The sequence below is a fragment of the Nycticebus coucang genome, chromosome 20, assembly GCF_027406575.1.
Source record: "Nycticebus coucang isolate mNycCou1 chromosome 20, mNycCou1.pri, whole genome shotgun sequence".
Classification (NCBI taxonomy): Eukaryota; Metazoa; Chordata; class Mammalia; order Primates; family Lorisidae; genus Nycticebus; species Nycticebus coucang.
The window spans coordinates 17,819,526-17,837,594 of record NC_069799.1 but is presented as its reverse complement, the minus strand read 5'-3'; the positions used below and the strand labels follow the sequence as shown (position 1 = coordinate 17,837,594).

Here is an 18,069-nt window from a genome sequence, read left to right as displayed (position 1 = left end):
TTTCTTTTGTTGGATTAAAGTCAATTTTATCTAATATGAGAATGGCTACACCTGCTCTATTTTCATTTCCATTTGCATGGATACAAAATCTATGCTGTTGTTCTTCAGTTTAAGCTGATTGAAGATGGATCCAATCCCTTCAGGCTTATAAAGTTTCTTCTAAAAAGTCTGTTGTCAACCTGCTAGGTTTTCCTTTGTAGTTATTTGATACGTCCATCTTGATTCTTGCAGAATTTTGTCCTTCATTTTGATTTTGGTCAGGATGTTTACTATGTGTCTTAGCATTGACCTGTTTGCTATAAATCTTCCTGGTTTTCTATGTCCATCTTGTATCTGTGTGAATTTCTGGCAATGCCCAGTATGTTTTCCTTAATGTTTTCTCATATAGGTTTCCATTCTTTAACTTGTACTTTATTTTCAGGGATACCTATAATCCAAATGTTAGTTTGCTCACATAGTCTTACATCTCTCTCGATGATTACTTGGGAGTTTTTACACTGTTCTCTGCTTCTTTGAGTTACGGAGTTACTAAAGAGTTGTCATCAAGTCTTCTTCCTTTTGGTTCAATCTATTGTTAAATATTTAAACTGAATATTGACTTTTTTCAAATGATGCTTTCATTTCCTTAAGTTCTATAATATCCATTCTTACATTATCTGTCTAATGACTTTTTGTATTTTCATTGATTCCCTGATTTTTTTTCTTTTCTACATGTTGGTTTTCAACTTTCTCTTTAATTTCAATTGTAGTATTGGCCATTCAAATTCTAAATTCAATTTCTGTTATTTTGGCAGTTTGTGGGTGGAGTTCACTGTGGTAACTCTATTGTGTTCTCTATGGGGTATCACAATATTTTGTTTTTTGCTCTTGACAGAGTTATTTTGCTGGTTTCTTCTCATGTAGACTTTCTTCTCTTAGTTTTAGGTTAATGGGAATGAAAGGTACTTGGTGTCCTCTAATGAGGACCCTTTTGTTCCAAGTTCAGGAGTGAGAGTTGCTCAGTGAAGGGGAGTCCTAAATGAAGAATTGGACTTCAGACAGGTTCTGCTGGCACTGTGTTTGGGATGGGTACTCAGTAGTGGGGTCTTGGGGTCTAGACACAGTCCTGGAGCCTCAGGGATCAGAGTTCAGACCCAGAAGTGCCCCTTCAGCTATAGGGGCAGAGCCTCAGTCATGGGAACAGTGAAAGTTTCAGATATTGCTCTGTGCCGCTATATGCAGGGCTGTTTTATAAGCATATGGACTGCTAATGCCCAGTCATACAGGCAGGGTTTCCCTCCCCCCACCCACCCACCCCCAGTGGCCCACTTTCCATCTGGGTGGGCCAGAGATGTTGGTCATCCATGGTTCTCTCGCCATTCCCAGGACCCCCTGTGCCAGTTATCCAAGGATACCAAGTGATGCTTGTGGCTGAGGCTCCACAAAGCCTTCTTATTCTTGTATCTGAGGCTCCCCTTCTGTTCGGCTTGTTTGCTGGGAAAGTGGAATGCTTAACCTTCAGTCACAGGAATCAACACAATAGAGCATCTGTCTCTTCCCCAGCCTGGCTGGGGTGATACTAAGATTGCTGCTAGATGGAGGGTCCTGAGCAAACCTAGCTTCACACACTGGTGTGATCAGGATATTATCAGTTGCATAGGTCTAGCATTGGCAGGCATCAGAACTCCCAGCAACTGGTCTCAAGTGCAGTGTCTGCACAGACTGTGAGCAACTTCCTGATGAGCCCAGAGTTCTACAGTGGAAGAAGGGGGCCCTTCATAGATTGAGTTGCCTATAACCTTTGTTTCTCTTTTAGTAAACTGTGTCTCTTCAGATTTCCTCTGTCCTGCTGTCTTCACCTCTTTCCAGCAGTGGAGATTGCATTGGATGCCCCAGCTTAATCTCCAAGGCAGTGGGTGGAACTTGTGAGTTAGAATCAGCCATATTGTAATTGGTTGAATTGATAGATGCTATAATTATGTGTAGAGTTGTTCTTTTTGTCAATGGTTGATGCCAGCAGGGAAAAGTCAACTGTCAAAATGTTCTTTTGTGCCTGTAGTAAGTTATAGTCTCTTGGGTGCAGTGCTTGAATGCTCAGGCTTTGGGACGGGCCCTATATCTCCCAGAAGGTTGTCCGATCTCCACTATGGCAGAGGTGGGTGTAGGAGCAAAGCAAGCCATGGTTAGGTTGCACGAGCCTGGAAGGCTTGGAAAGCCTCAGCAGAGCTCAGGGTTTTTCTTTGTCCATGGCTGCAAGGGGGAGCTGCTGGGAGGAAAAGAAGGAAAACCTCTCCAGACCAAAAGGGCTCCTTATTGGGAGGGGCCTGAATGCTTGTTTGCTATGTCAGCTTTCTCTACCAGAGGACCCACCCTTCTCCAACTTTCCTGCAGGGCTGTGGGCACTATTCCAGATCACCATGTCTCAGTCCCTCACAGTGTTCTCCTAACTGATCTGTTCATGTGAGCTCCCTAAGTTTCCACATTTATCTCCCAGTCCTCCTCATTATGTTTCCCCACAACTTGCTTGAGGACAGGGATATGGAATCTGGACTGCATGTCTGACCTAGTCATGTGCATGTCTGTGAAATTCTGGAAGACAGGGAGACCCCTCCATCAGGTGCCCTTAGTTACCCTGCAGTTCCTCAAGGTGAATGATGTGGGCCTCAGTTTCTGTGGAAAACTCAGACTGCAGGATGAAGCAGCTGGGGAGAAATGGCCATTCACCAAATTCTTAACTCACTTCCCAGCTGCAGTGCCTGAGAGAGAGGTAAGGAGAAATAAGAACCTGAAGGGAAGAAAGCCAGTTCTCTGGTCTCTCAGGTCGGTTTACTTGGCAGGAGACCGCACATGAAATGCCCAAGCTCTGAGATCATGAATGTTTTCCTCACTGTGCTGTGCTTGCCCCAGTGCTTGGGCACATGAGGGTGGAAAGCTTCAAAAAACCTAAGCAGTCCACTGGACACTGAAGGAGTATGAGAGACAGAAAGGAATCCTCCCTTATTCCTTCAGTAGGCTCTAAGCCTCTCTGTGTTTGATCCATGCTAATATGTTTTTTTTTTTTTTTTTTTTAAAGACACAGAGTCTGACTTTGTCACCATCAATAGGGTGCTGTAGCATCACAGCTCACAGCAACCTCCAACTCCTGGGCTTAGGTGATTCTCTTGCCTCAGCCTCCTAAGTAGCTGGGACTACAGGTGCCCGCCACAGTGACTGGCCATTTTTTTGTTGCAGTTTGGCCGGGGCCAGATTAGAATCCTCCACCTTCAGTATATGGGGCCAGTGCCCTACACACTGAGCCACGGGTGCTGCCTGCCAATATGTTTTTCTTTATGTTCTTTTTCTGCTTTGTAATTTTTCCTTGTGAGACCCCTGGAAGGCTCTAGAGCAGGTGTCCTCAAACTTTTTAAACAGGGAGCCAATTCACTATCCCTCAGACTGTTGGAGGGCTGGACTATAGTTTAGGAAAAAAAGAAAAAAAAACTATGAACAAATTCCTATGCACACTGCACATATCTTATTTTGAAGTAAAAAAAAAAAAATGGGAATAAATACAATCACACCACCTCATGTGTCCCGCAGGCTGCAGTTGGAGTCTAGAGCTTCTATCTATGATCTACACCTGAGCTGCATTTCCTATTCCCTCTTCCTGATATGAAACCCTACCTTTCCTCCAGGATGGTCTGGCAAATGGTTTCTATTTATTCATCTTTCCCTTCCCCGTGGAATTCTGGAAGACATTGCATTAAATTTGTTTATCACTGTGGGCAGTATTGACGGCTGAACAATACAATATTATCTGACCCTTGAGCAAGAAGGTGTTTAAAATCCACATTTTCTTCGTACTTTGCCAGTTTTTTTAATTCTTTATTAAATTATAACTGTGTACATTAATGCTTTTGTGGGGTAAAATGTGCTGATTTTATATACAGTGTGAAATGATTACATCTAACTGATTAACAGTTTTTCTTTTGGTTTTTAGTTTCATTCATTTTGGTCAGAAAAAGGTACATTGTTTGATTTTAGTCATCTTCACGTGAATAAGACTTGTTATGGGTCCTAACAGAATTTGCCAAGTATAATTAAGAATACTGTGTAATATGCTGCATTTATGTCTAACCAGTCTAGAATGTTTTTCCGGTTTTCTGTTTTCTTCTTCATCATCTTATTTTCTATTCATTATTGAAAATGAGATGTTTGGGCGGCGCCTGTGGCTCAGTGAGTAGGGCGCCAGCCCCATATACCGAGGGTGGTGGGTTCGGACCCAGCCCCAGCCAAACTGCAACAGAAAAATAGCCGGGTGTTGTGGTGCGCGCCTGTAGTCCCAGCTGCTCGAGAGGCTGAGGCAAGAGAATCGCGTAAGCCCAAGAGTTAGAGGTTGCTGTGAGTCCTGTGACGCCACGGCACTCTACCCGAGGGCGGTACAGTGAGATTCTGTCTCTACAAAAAAAAAAAAAAGAAAGAAAATGAGATGTTAAAGTCTCTTAAAATTATTGTGTTGCTAAGTATATCCTTCTACATTTCTGTCCACAATTCTGTCTGTATTCGGGTGTTTGAAAGCATATACATATTTACCTATTTATTGTAAATGTCCATATATGTTTCACCTGTGTATCTTTGAATTGTGTGTTATAAATTTCTGTTAATGGACCAATTTTACTTCGAATCTTTGTCTATTTGGATAGTTTTTGTATTAAAGTGTATTTGGTTTAATTATGAGCATTTCATTCTCATACTTTTAACTTGACACTTTAGAGATAAAGTGAATCTTTTGTATGTGGCCAATTGCAGTTTCTTGGTTTTTTTTTGTTTGTTTGTTTGTTTGTTTTATAATCCATACATACATTTTATTTTCCATTACAAAGTTAAATTTATATTTAAGGAAATGAATTTACTTTTGTCATTTTTATGTTTTCCATGTGCCATGTGGATACAATTTTCTTCATTTCCTCTGGCTTTCCCTTCATTTTTGTTTTGTTGATTTTGCAGCGAAATGGTTTAATTATCTTATTTGTTTCTGCATAATTGCTATAGGTATTTTCTTTGTGATCACCTTGAGAAATGGAAACTACATAAAATATCTCTAAGTTATAACACTATTGTTTAATCTCATTAACAACTTTACTTCAAGTGAATAGGAAAATTATACCTCTTTAAATCGCACACTTTGCTATTAATGTCACAAATTATAAGTTTTTATATTTTGTGAATTTATTAAAGAATCTTTGCACATCTACATAAATTTGATAGCAGAACGTTGAGGGTTTTATTCACCATCTTTATGACAGCAGAGAATTCTATATCTCTGTGTAGATTTTCTTTAAAAGAGAGTCTTTTATGTTTATGTTTTTCATAATACTACCCAAGGTTATTTCATTTTTTAATATAATGGACTCCCTTTAACCTTTCTCATAGGACTTTTCTAATGGAGAAAAACATCATCAACATTTTTTTATCTTAAGAAATTTTTTTTTCTTCTTTTGGAAGTAAAATTTTCCCAGACCAGAGATTCTTAGTTGGGAGGTCTTTTTTAGTTTTATCACTTAGAAATGTGAAAAGTTCTCAGCTATTTTATTTTCCAAATAACTTTTCTGTAATTTTCTGTCTACATTCACCTTCTAGAACTCCTTTCTTAAATATATTGATCAATTTTATTGTGTGTAGTAAGTTCTATAATCCACTTTCAGTTTCCATTTTTAAATTTTTGCTTCCATGAATCAATATGAATAAATAATATCTTATTTTTTCTGTTTGTTCAGCTTCATTAAGTCTGCTCTTGTACATCTCTAGTGAATATTTAAACTCAGTTATTATATTCTTTAGCTATACAATATAAATTGGGTGCATTGTATAGTTATTATCTCTTTCTTAATATCTCAGTTTTCTAAGGCATCATTTTGATGAACTGTACTCTGTGCTTTGTTTTTGAATGTAGAGCATGTTTAAGATGATTATTTTTAATTCTTTTTTAGGTATTACAAAGACTTCCATTTCTCAAGGGTTAATTCCTGAAGATTTATTTTCTTCCAATGGGACATGTTTTCTGTATTATCTATATGCCCTATAATCTTGTAGTACATTCTATAAATAGTGTTTGTGTTGTACACTGACACATTACAAATTTACAATTTTATATTTTTGTGATACTTTACTAAGAAGACTGTGTTTCAGCTCCATGCAAGTAAACACAAAAAATGTAGAGTCTCCATCTTTTCTTATAGCTCAGTAGTTCTCCATAGTATACATGTACCACAGTTTGTTGGTATGACAACAAACCCCTATTCAGGAGTTGATGGGCACTTGTGTTGTTTCCACGTCTTGGCAATTGTGAACTGAACTGCAATAAATATTCTGGTATAAATGTCCTTGTGGTAAAATGATTGTTTTTCTTCTGGGTAGATACCTAGTAATAGGATTGTGAAATCAAATGGAAAGTACAATTTAAGTTATTTGACAATTCTTCACACTTCTTTCTATAGAAGGTGAGTTAGTTTGCAATCCCACCAGCACTGAAAAAGTGTTGCCGTCTCTCTACATCCATGCCAGCATCTGCAGACTTGGCATTTTTCGATGTGGGCTAATCTCAATGGAATTAGGTGATATCGCTAGACATTTTTGATTTGCATTTCTTTGATGATTAGGGATGATGAGCATTTTTTCATGGGTTTGATGGTCATTTGTCTGTCATATTCAGTTAAGTTTCTGTTCTGTTCAAGTTTCTTGGAACCTTACAAATGGGGTTATTTGTTCTTTTTTGTTGATTAATTTGAGTTCTTTATAGTCTAGTTATCAGTCCTTTGTAAGATTCATAGCATGAAAATATCTCCTCCCATTTTGAAAGCTATCTGTTTGATTTTGTTCTGGTACTGTTAGCTATGCAGAAGCTTTTTAGCTTGATCATATGACATTTATTTATTTTTGTTGTTGCTGCAATTGCCACAGGTGTCCTCTTCATAAAGTCTTTTCCTAGGTCAATTTTGTCAAGAATTATCCTCAACTTTCTTTTAGAATTTTTGGTTTTGTGTCTAATTTTATTTTTCCTGTTTTTAATATTTTTAATTTTTTATTAAGTCATAAACACATAGATTACGTATTCATTAACGCATTTGTGGAGTACAATGTACTGATTTCACATAGAATCAGGAATGCTTACATCACACTGGTTAATATATACTTTATTGGTTTTGTGTCTGAAATATAACTTTTTTATCCAGCAGGACTCAATTTTTGTCACTGGTGAAAAGTGTTGGTCCAATTTCAGTCTTCTACATGTGCCTAATAAGTTCTCCCAGCACCATTTATTAAATATAGATTCTTTTCCCCAGTACATGCTTTTATTTGGTTTATCAAAGATCAGATGGTGATAGGTGGTTGGGTTAATCCATAAGTTTTCTCTTTCATTCAATAGATGTCTATCTGTTTTTGTGCCAGTGTCATGTTATTTTGATCCCTATAGACTTGTAGTATAACCTGAAGTCTGGTAACATGATGCCTCCAGATTTGTTTTTATTTCTAAAAATTGTATTGGCTATATATTTTTTTTCTGATTCCATATGAAAAAAGTACTAGTTTTTTGAGTTATTTAAAATGTGACATTCCTTATTTCATGAGAATTACATTACATCTGCAGATCACATTGGGTAGCACAGAAACTTTAATGAAGTCAGTTTGTTCCATCCAGGAACATAGTAAGTTCTTCCATTGGTTAATGTCTTCTGATATATCTTTTCCCAGTGTTTCATAGTTTCCTTTATAGAAATCCTTCATGTCTTTTGTTGATGTATTCCCAGGTATGCTATTTTCTTTGGAGCTACTGTGAATTGTATTAGGTGTTTGATTTGATTCTTAGTCTATTATTGGTGTACTACAAAGGCTACTAATTTTTGGACATTGATTTTGTGTATTAAGACATTACTGTATTTCTCAATCTCCTCTAATAGCTTCATATTTGAGTCCTACTAATTTTCCAGATATAAGATCATGTCATCTGCAAAGAAAAAGAATTTGCCCTTCACTGTACCTATTTGAATGCCCTTGATCTTCTCTTGCCTGATTGCATTGGCTAGGATTATCAACACTATATTGAATGGCAGTAGTAACAGTGGTTACTCATGTCTGGTTTGAGTTCTAAGTAGAAATGCCTCAGTTTACTCCATTCAATATGATATTGCCTGTGATTTAATTTTAGGTGGCCTCTATCAATTTAGGAAATGTCCCATATATGCCTATTTTCCTAAGTGTTCTTGTCAGAAAAAAAGATGCTGGATTTTGTTGAGTGATTTTTCTGCATCAATTGAGACAATCATATGGTCTTCACTTTTGATATTTTTTATGGTGTTAATTACATTTATGGATTTACTTGTGTTGACTCAAACTTTCATCCCCAGGATAAAGCCTACTTGATAATGATGTATAATTTTTTAAATGTGTAGTTATATCCTTACATACAAAGATCTTACTGGATATTATTGTCTCGATATTTATTAATGTTATGGGACTATAGATGTCTTTATTTGTTGCATATTATCCTTCCTGGTTTTGGTGATATTTTCTTTGTAGAATGTGTTAGGAAGGATTCCTTTCTTCTCTATGTTTGGGTTTGATTATGCAGTATAGGTACTTGTTCCTCTTTGAATGTTTGGTAGAATTCTGGTGTGAAACCATCTTATTCAGGGCCTAATTTTTTTGAGGATGTACTTTTTTTCTAGTCTTTTTGGTAGGGTTTTGGAAGGTGGTGTGATTCCAGGCCAGGCGTCCTCAAACTAAGGCCTGCGGGCCACATGAAGCGGTGTGAATTGTATTTTTCCTGTTTTGTGTTTTACTTCAAAATAAGATATGTGCAGTGTGCATAGGAATTTGTTCATAGTTTTTTTTTTTTTTTTTTAAACTATAGTCCAGCCCTCCAACCATCTCAGGGACAGTGAATTGGCCCCCTGTTTAAAAAGTTTGAGGATGCCTGTTCTAGGCATTGGTCCATTTACTCTACATTTTCAGATTTCTGGGCATAGAATTTCTGGGCATAGAATTTTTTGTAGTAATTGTTAGATTCTTCTGTATTTCTGTGGCATCTGTTATTTTCCCTTTTCATTTCTGATTGCAGTTATTAGATATCTTACTTTTCTGTTTCTGGATAGTCTTGTCAATCATTTATCAATTATATTAATCTTTTCAAAGAAACAATTTTTTTATTTTACTAATCTTCTGAATGATTCTTTTGGTTTTTGTCAATGGTGTTCACTATCCCATTCTCGTCACCACTTGTCAGGGCCTGGGACTGGCCAGGTCTCTGGCCTGGCTTATCTAACATCTGAAAGTGGATCGCTGTGCTACCTTGCTTGGGAACAATTACCCTTAGGTGCCTGAAGGCTATTTGCCTGAGCAGAAGAGAGAGAGAGAAAGACAGTCTTTGAGGGAGAGAAACAGTCTTAGTAAGAAAGTGTATCTTAGCAGTATTCTTGGAGAGATGCCAGGCACATGCCCTGCGAGCAGAAGAAGTGACAGAGTCAAGAGTGAGTCCGTGAAAGAATGAGAATGAATGACACCCTGACTAACCTCTCCTGAAGCTTCTTACAGACGTGATCCCATGCCTATTTGCACCACAGATGTAGAGACTGCCAAGCACTGATGTTCTCATCTCATGAGCTCTTGTGTTAAGGAGAGCCAAATCCCTTCCCCATGCCATTATCACAAAGGTGTTGTATTACCGAGCTGTTACCAGTGTTTCTTATAATTATAGCTACGTGGTCTACTACAGTTTTTAATTTCATTTAGTTCTGCTGTAATTTTGGTTATTTTTTTTTTCTTTTCCTTGGTTTTGGATTGGATTCTTCTTCCTTTCCCAGTTATTTGTGATAGCCCATTAGGTTGTCGGCTTCCTCTCTTTCTGTTTTCCAGATGAAGGCATCTAATGCTATAAATTTTCCCCATAGAAAAGCCTTTGCAGTATCCCACAGTTTTTGATAGCTTGTATTTTATTACCATTTTGTTCAAGAAATCTAATAATTTTCGTCCCAAACTAATTTTTATCACAGCTGTTGTTTAGCAAAAAGTTGTTTACTTTTCATGACTTTATGTGGGTATGAATAGTTCTGTTGGTGCTGAGTTCTGTTTTTATTCTGTGATGATCTGAGAATATACAAGGTATTATTTCTTTACTTTTGAATTTATTAAGGCTTGATCTGTGTCGTAACATATAATCAATTTTGGAAGATGATGCATGGGCTGATGAGAAAAAAAATGTGTATTAATTTTATTAGAATGGAATGTTCACTGTCTATAAAGTCCATTTGTTCTAGGGACATGTTTAAGTCTGTTACTTCTTTGTTTAGTTTCTGCTTGGAGGATCCGTCCAGCTCTGTCAGGGGTGCTGAAATATCTATTATGGAGCTGGAAGACATCATATTGTTCATATCATTTAAGTTTCATTTATTATATTTATGAGCATTTAGATTGAGTAGATAGATGTTAATGATAGTAATGTCTTTATGTTGTATAATTCCCTTGATCAGTATTTAGAGTCCCCTTCATTGTCTTTCCTTATTTTTCTTGGTTTTAATCCAATTGTATCTGCAAATAAGTTTGCAGCCCCTGCTTTTTTTCTGATTTCCATTTGCCTGGATTGTTGTTTTCCATTCCTTTACCCTGAGTCATTTTTTATCCTTTGAGGTTATATGCATTTCTTGGATACAGAAGATATATACATTTATCCAGTCAGCCAATGTATGCTTCTGTGATGATAAATCTAAACCTTTCACATTTGTTGAGAGAATGGCATAGGTACCATGGAGTTTTTTTTTTTGTTGTTGTTGTTTTTTTGGGGGGGTCTGTTGCTTTGTTTTATCCCTTGTGCCATTGTGGAAGATAGGATTTGTTATTAAATTTTGGGGTGTTTATAGTTCAGTGATGGCCTATTGTGCTAGTTAGTATAAAGAATGGATCTCAGTACTTGTAGAGTTGGTTTAGTTGTGGCAAGTTTCCTCAAACTTTTTTGTTGTTGTTGTTGTTGCATATGAAACTGTTTAAAAAGATACAGGATCCTCTCCTGAAAATTGTTTTGTTTAAAAAGGTTAAAGGTGGATGACCACCCTCGTCTGGCTTTAAAAGTTTCAGCTGAAATGTCTGCTCATACCGTGATATTTTTCCTTTTGTCAGTAAGACTTTTTTTATACCTGGCTGCTTGCAGGATTTTCTCTTTCATGTTGGCTTTGGCAATGTTAACTATGATTTGCCTAGGAGATGCTTTGTTTGGATTAATTTGTGCTGGGGTTCTGAAACTATCTACCATCTTAATTCTATGTTTTTCTTAATGCTTGGGAAATTTTACAACATGATATCACGAGGTAGAGCTTTGGTGTTTTTAGGATCATCATCTTCGTTAAGAATCCCTATAATTTGGATATTCAATCTTTTAGAGTAATCCTATAACTCTCTCAGGAAATATTCTAGGTTTTTTTTCCTTTTTCTGCACCTTTGAATGATCAAAATTCTTGTCTTCAATTTCTGAATTTTTCTTCTCCATGTTCTACTTTATTATTGAGGCTTTGTACTATGTTTTGAAGGTCTTTGATTTTTTTTTTTCAATTTGTTAAGCTCTGACATATCTTTTCTACTTATATCCAGATGTTTGGTGACTTTGTCCTTAATTTCACTAATTTTTTTAAGATGACAATTTGAATACATTTTGGATTTCTTGATTCATCTTCTTGATTCCATTCATCTATTTTCCATCCATATTCTGAATTCTATTTCTGACATTTAAAACATTTCTCTATGGATGGTATTTTCTTCTGTATCTCTCTTGTAATCTTTTGAGGGAGTTGATCTAGTCTTACTTTTTATGTTGTCAGTATTCTTCTGCTGATTCCTCCCCATGGGTATTTTCAGCTTATTTTTTGTATTAATTATACATTTTTTTAGCTAAAATGTTAGGTTGTTCATAAATATTTATTAAGAGATTATCTAATTGGGGGCCATTAGACATCACCCCAGAGACCTATTTGGAAACTAAAACCAGCTAAATTTTTGTCCTTTAACTCTACTTCTGGACGGGAGCCTCTGTGGAAAGCTGGCTTCAGTCAGACATCTTGCCTTTGCCCCCCAAAGCATATCTCTTAAAACCTGTATCTCAACCCTTTCAGGGTAGCTCTCAGTCCATTATTTTTATATTCCAAATTGTATTTATTTTTTCAATTGGCAAGGGAATGTTGGATTACTTTCATCTTCTGGTTTTTTAGACTACTGGTCTAATGAATATGGGTTTGGAAGGACATATTAGAAAATCTATGCAAGAATATATCTCTTAGTTTCTTCTGATTTATAGTTCTACTTGCCTGCCTGTTTTCCATTGCAAAACTACTTTGATTACTATAGCTTTTTAATGTTTTGAAGTGATAAAGTTTGGTATATATAACATTATTTCTTTTTCAAGTGATTGTTAGGACATATATGATACCTTTGTGATTCCACATCATTTGGGGCTTTTATTTTTGCAAAAAAAAGAAAGAAAGAAAGAAAGAAAGAAAGAAAGAAATTGGAGTTTATAAAAGATTGCATTAAATTGGCAAATCATTTTGAGCAGTATGGGCATCTTCTCAACATTAAGCCTTTCAATGCCTGAACCAGAGTATTCAAGACTATGTTGTTTATTTCCATGTATTTGTGACTTTCTGCTATATCTTTCTGCTATTTGTTATTTATTTATACTTCTATTCCATTTCAGTCAGTAATTTAAGTGTATACAATTTTAATTTTTGAAATTACTTAAGACATAGCTGGGCATTGTGGCAGGCGCCTGTAGTCCCAGCTACTCGGGAGGCTGAGGCAAGAGAATCGCTTAAGCCCAGGAGTTGGAGGTTGCTGTGAGCTGTGTGAGGCCACGGCACTCTACTGAAGGCCATAAAGTGAGACTCTGTCTCCACAAAAAAAAAAAAAGACTTCTCAACTCTTTAGGGCAGCGCCTGTGGCTCAGTTGGTAAGGCGCCAGCCCCATATACCGAGGCTGGCGGGTTCAAGCCCGGCCCCGGCTGAACTGCAACAAAAAAATAGCCAGGCATTGTGGCGGGCACCTGTAGTCCCAGCTACTCGGGAGGCTGAGGCAAGAGAATCGCTTAAGCCAAGGAGTTGGAGGTTGCTGTGAGCTGTGTGATGCCACGGCACTCTACCGAGGGCCATAAAGTGAGACTCTGTCTCTACAAAAAAAAAAAAAATAAAATAAAAATAAAAAAAAATGAAGTTGCTGTGAGCTGTGACTCCACAGCACCTACCGAGGGTGACATAGTGAGACTATGTCTCAAAAAAAAAAAACAGAAAGATTGTAAAATTTAAATAAAAAAAAAAAAGAAATTACTTAAGACATTATTTATGACAGAACAGGTGGTCTTTCCAGAAAAATACTTTCATGAGATATTGAGAAGATTGTATATTTTGATGTTCTGTGTCTCTGTACCTCTGATAGGTATAATTACTTCATAGTATTTTCAAAACCTCTGCTTCCTTAGTAATAATCTGATCATTTATTACTGAGGGTAGAATGTCAAAGCATCCTATAAATAGATAGATTTTTATTTATTGGTGCAATTATGTCAGTGTTTCCTTTACATATTTGCTATCTTTCATTCAAGAGAAAGATATATGTATATTATACATGTACATATATTATTTTTAGTTTCAAGTGAATGACGTTTATCTCATGTCATGGCAGGGAAAGTATATTTTAAAAAATGTAATATTTCTGACATAAAATATAGTGTGCTTTACAAATTGTGACTTTCTATGTTCTCATAGGATTAACTCTTTTTTGGTATGTTTTTCTACATGCCAATTTTAGTATGTTTTTTATTAGATATGAGGTTGAGACTCTTGTATACAATACAGTTGTATTTTTAGTCTGAAATTCAATTTATGTCTTTTAAGTGGAACATCTAATGCATCATGCATTAATTTTATATAATCTTTAAGAAGGATATAACATACTCTATCCCTGTGATTTGTTTTTAGTGGTAAATACTTTTTATTTTGCTCTCTTGATTTCTTTCATGTATCAATGACTTTTACAGACATACTATCTTTTGAAATTTTCTCCATATCTCTATAAATATTCTTTATAATGATGATCAGAAAAATTTCTAAAGTCTTTTGGATTTACCACATATATTACAATAGTACAACTTAGTTTCAGTCTCATATAAAATTTTTTTCTTTTAGCTTGGCATGCATAGCACAGTGGTTACAGCATCAGCCATATACACCGAGGGCAGTGGGTTTTAACTCAGCCCGGAACAACTAAACAACTGCAAAAAAAAAAAAAAAATGGCCATACATTGTGTTGGGCACCTGTATTCCAGCTAGTTGGGAGGCTGAGGCAAGAGAATTGATTAAGCCTAAGAGTTGGAGTTTGCTGTGAGCTATAATGCCATGGCACTCTACTGAGAGTGACATAGTGAGACTGTCCAAAAAATTTTTTCTTTTCTGTATACATCTTCCCTCTACTTCATGTTATTAATATTAATATATATTTTCATATCTGAATTAAGATAAAGTAATGATTAGTTTTATGATTTTATCCTTCAAATTTGATACAACAATAGGAATGTTTCATGCACTATCATTATAATACCACAGTGTTTTGATATTTGCATATTCAAAACACAGAGTTGCATATTTTTCATGGAAGACAGAAACCAGTCTTTTGAAAGGCCACAGAAGGCCATATGTATGAAAATATGTGCCCCTACATTTATTCTCTTTTGAAGGAGAATCCAGGACATGAGATTTTACTACGTAAGCTGTTACATTAGGGAGGAAGGAGGGATTTGGTGGGAAACATAACAAACTTTCCATGACTTCTATACTGGGCTCTTTTGGTGTGCTATAAACTATTAAACAGTTTTAAAAGTTCTCAAAAGTCATTTTTCTAAATTTTCAAGTTTATATACCTGTGAAGGTATTAATATTTTGGTATTCTACTGTGATATCTTGCTACTGTGCTTGATATAATTTTATATATTTGTTTGTAAATTATATTCTTCTGAGTTTCTAAAGTGAGATAAATTGATATTTTCATTTCTTTTAGAACTATGTTGTCATTACACCCAGGAATTTTTGCCAGAGCAGGATATAATGGATTCATTACAAAAAGGAATAATGACAAAATGTGGAACCTGAGGCCTTGAAAATTTACACCTAAGGAAAGACTGGGAAAGAATGGGTGAATGTAAGAGGCAGAAAGTGTGTTATCATGGACTAGCCCAAAGTTTCTCAACTACACATAGGAGAGTCATTCAAGATAACAAATGTATGGAGGTCGTTAGTAAATCTGCAAATCTAAGTAGGCTTAAGGTAAGACATATCAGAAAGAAAACTTTCAAATATAACCCATGTGACAAAACCTTTAATGACAGGTCAAATATTTCTGAAAATAAGAAAGTTAGCACAGGACAGAAACACTATAAGTCTGAAGAATGTTGCAAAGCATTTAATCATTGCTCAGATCTTATAACACACAAGTGAATTCATACTGGAGACAAAACCTATAAATGTGAAGAATGTGGCAAAGCCTTTAGCCAGTTCTCAGATCTTACAAGACATAAGAGAATTCATACTGGAGAGAAACCCTATAAATGTGAAGAATGTGGCAAAGCCTTTAAACAGTGTTCAACTCTTACAACACATAAAAGAATTCATACTGGAGAGAAACCCTACAAATGTGAAGAATGTGGCAAAGCCTTTAAACAGTGTTCAAATCTTACAAGATATAAGAGAATTCATAGTGGCGAGAAAACCTACAAATGTGAAGAATGTGGCAAAGCCTTTAAACAGTGCTCATATCTCACAAGACATAAGATAATTCATACTGGAGAGAAACCCTACACATGTGAAGAATGTGGCAAAGCCTTTAAACAGTGCTCATATCTTACAACACATAAGATAATTCATACTGTAAAGAAACCCTACAAATGTGAAGAATGTGGCAAAGCCTTTCACAGGTGCTCACATCTTAAAAGACATAAGAGAATTCATACTGGAGAGAAACCCTACAAATGTGAAGAATGTGGCAAAGACTTTAGCCAGTACTCATATCTTACAATACATAAGATAATTCATACTGAAGAGAAACCCTACAAATGTGAAAAATGTGGCAAAGCCTTTCACAGGTGCTCACTTCTTACAACACACAAGAGAATTCATACTGGAGAGAAACCCTACAATTGTGAAGAATGTGGCAAAGCCTTTAACCACTGTTCAAACTTCAAAAAACATCAGAGAATTCATACTGGAGAGAAACCCTACAGATGTGAAGAATGTGGCAAAGCCTTTAACAACTGCTCAGCTCTTACAACACATAAGAGAATTCATACTGGAGAGAAACCCTACGAATGTGAAGAATGTGTCAAAGCCTTTAAACAGTGTTCAACTCTTACAACACATAAAATAATTCATACTGGAGAGAAAACCTACAAATGTGAAGAATGTGGCAAAGCCTTTCACAGGTGCTCACACCTTAGAAGACATGAGAGAATTCATATTGGAGAGAAACCCTACAAATGTGAAGAATGTGGCAAAGCCTTTCACAGGTGCTCACATCTTAAAAGACATAAGAGAATTCATACTGGAGAGAAACCCTACAAATGTGAAGAATGTGGCAAAGACTTTAGCCAGTACTCATATCTTACAATACATAAGATAATTCATACTGAAGAGAAACCCTACAAATGTGAAAAATGTGGCAAAGCCTTTCACAGGTGCTCACTTCTTACAACACACAAGAGAATTCATACTGGAGAGAACCCTACAATTGTGAAGAATGTGGCAAAGCCTTTAACCACTGTTCAAACTTCAAAAAACATCAGAGAATTCATACTGGAGAGAAACCCTACAGATGTGAAGAATGTGGCAAAGCCTTTAACAACTGCTCAGCTCTTACAACACATAAGAGAATTCATACTGGAGAGAAACCCTACGAATGTGAAGAATGTGTCAAAGCCTTTAAACAGTGTTCAACTCTTACAACACATAAAATAATTCATACTGGAGAGAAAACCTACAAATGTGAAGAATGTGGCAAAGCCTTTCACAGTTGCTCACATCTTAGAAGACATAAGAGAATTCATACTGGAGAGAAACCCTACAAATGTGAAGAATGTGGCAAAGCCTTTAACCACTGCTCAGCTCTTACAACACATAAGAGAATTCATCCTGGAGAGAAATAATATAAATGTGGAGAATGTGGGAAAGACTTATCAAGTACAATACATAAGGGAATTCATACTGGAGATAAACCCTACAAATGTGAAGAATGTGGCAAAGCCTTTAACCAGTGCTCAACCCTTAGAAAACGTCATAGAATTCATACTGGAGAGAAACGCTACAAATGTGAAGAATGTAACAAAAACCTTAACAGGTTCACATCAAACACTACATAATAGAATTTATACCAGAGAAAAGTGTTACAAATGTAAGAAATGTTGCAGAATCTTCAATAACTGCTCCCACTTTACTCAACATCAAAGAAGTCATACTAGATAAAAATGGGATAAATGTAATGATTGTGAAAACAGCTTTATCAAAGTGTTAGCATTAGCATAAACAAGAGTACATATGCTGAAAGATAATAAAAATTGGGGGAAAATTTTTATATCACAGATCTTATTGGATATGCCAATATTTCCTGAAAAATTATTTAAAATCAGAGAATTTTTATCAAAACTTTAATATAAATGTGGACAATATTTGTGCAAAGCATCTCAGAAAAAATTTCAAATTATTGATTACAAATAATTGAACAAAAGTTTATTAAAACATCTTGTCTAAATAAATATCAGTAGATTCCCATTAGAATACACTAAAGCACTAAGACTTTCACACATGCTAAACAACTTGTTGATTACAGTGAATAATCTAGTTAAAATTGTTTGGCAATTAATTTTAAGTTTAAAAGGCAGAGATGGATTTTATGGGTGTCATAATTTTATGTAAAGTATGCTTTTTTATCCTGGTTGAGCTATGCATGTAATACTTGTTTGTATTTTGAGAAGCAGGTATTGATGGAATTTTATTCACAATGCAGAAATGCTATGCTTTTATTCCTAGTGTTTA

The 18,069-nt window shown here is 35.8% G+C and overlaps 1 pseudogene; it reads left to right on the top strand.

The window, feature by feature from the left end:
• Positions 1–18,069, top strand: part of LOC128572481 (zinc finger protein 724-like) — a 102,464-nt pseudogene that overhangs the window by 11,718 nt on the left and 72,677 nt on the right.